This window comes from Gavialis gangeticus, unplaced genomic scaffold (assembly GCF_001723915.1).
Source record: "Gavialis gangeticus isolate Ggan-Ray unplaced genomic scaffold, GavGan_comp1, whole genome shotgun sequence".
In the NCBI taxonomy this organism is placed as follows: domain Eukaryota; kingdom Metazoa; phylum Chordata; order Crocodylia; family Gavialidae; genus Gavialis; species Gavialis gangeticus.
The window spans coordinates 38,709,067-38,710,471 of NW_017729031.1; positions in this window are offsets into that span (position 1 = coordinate 38,709,067).

Below are 1,405 nucleotides of genomic sequence, written 5' to 3' on the forward strand. Positions count from 1 at the left end.
TTTGTGTTGGCAGCATATACTTAGGATTTTTCCGAGACATAAACCAGGAGAGGTCTAGATCCACCCATGTTGAGTCCAAGGTGTTCAAACTGGAGGCTATATGGGACAACCAGAGGGACTCTGTTGTTCTTGTCCTGAGGCTGGTATTGTAGCATGTCAGAGCTGAGTCTAGCCTGGCTTAATTGATTTAAAAGGCTACAGTTTTAGGATTGTATTATAGCATAGAAATCTCTGCTTCAGATCCTTAAGGTGTATATTCCGATCAGTGGGATCAAAGCAAACATAGTTGTAACATAGAGCTTGGCTGTAGGTGATGGATACAATCGTGTGGAAAGATGGAAGCCAGTGATGTGAAGGTAGCTGTGGTGGTCACTGGGTTTCCAATACAATGTGGTGATGTAGACATTACAAACGTTCATTTATGAAAAGATGACAAAATAGTATGATAAGTTAGGGCCAGTCTTGAAGTAGTAATCAGAGTATGCGGTGTGTGGATTTGAGTATCTGGTATCTCTATGAAGGGCTGAAAGGAAATTCTGCTGCTGTGTTATGGGGTGTGGAGTGATCCTTTATGCTGGTCCCTTGAAGAGGGAAAGAAGAACATTTTTCCACCTTGAACACTTTGGCTCATGAACTTGTTTTTCTGCCTGCCTTTGAAGCACTGGATTCTGGTTACAATAAGGGCAGGAGTTTGGAGACTGATGTTCTCAATGATGCAGAAAAACCACCTCACAGGTCTGGCTGGAGAGTCATGAGCTCAAGGTCTAACCCACATTAGGGGGTAGGAAGGATTTTTCCCTCCCCCAGTCAAACTGGCAAGGACCATGGGGTATGGTTTTTGCCTTCCTCTATAGAACGAGGTGTAATTTTCGTCCTCAGGATATCTGAGTTTATTTTAACCTTAGACAATTCCTCCCACTGAAGTAGCAAGTCATTGATGGTCTCTGTAACCTCTCCTCTTAATTGTTTACGTATTTGGGGGGGGGGGTCATTCTGCTTCATGGCAGTCATGAGTGAGAGGGGTTAGAGTCAACCACGGCTGGTCTAGCAACCAGAATATGTGCCTTGGGTCCCTGAAGAGTTTGCGCTCTGGCAACTAGCCCATGATAAAGCCAAAGCCACTGCAGCTTCACTGCTATTGTTCCCTGGGCTAGCTAGGTAAAGTGAGCACAGATAAGCTGACATATCGATACAGCATTTTGCTGTGTAGACACACTCATGGACTGACTTACTGCAGCAGACCTACATGTAGAGTAAGATAATATTCATAGATTCATAGATGCTAGGGTTGGAAGGGACCTCAACAGATCATCAACTCCGACTCCCTGCTTAGTCAGGAAAGGGTGCTGGGGTCAGATGACTCGAGCCAGGTGTATGTCCAGCCTTCTCTTAAAGACCTCCAACG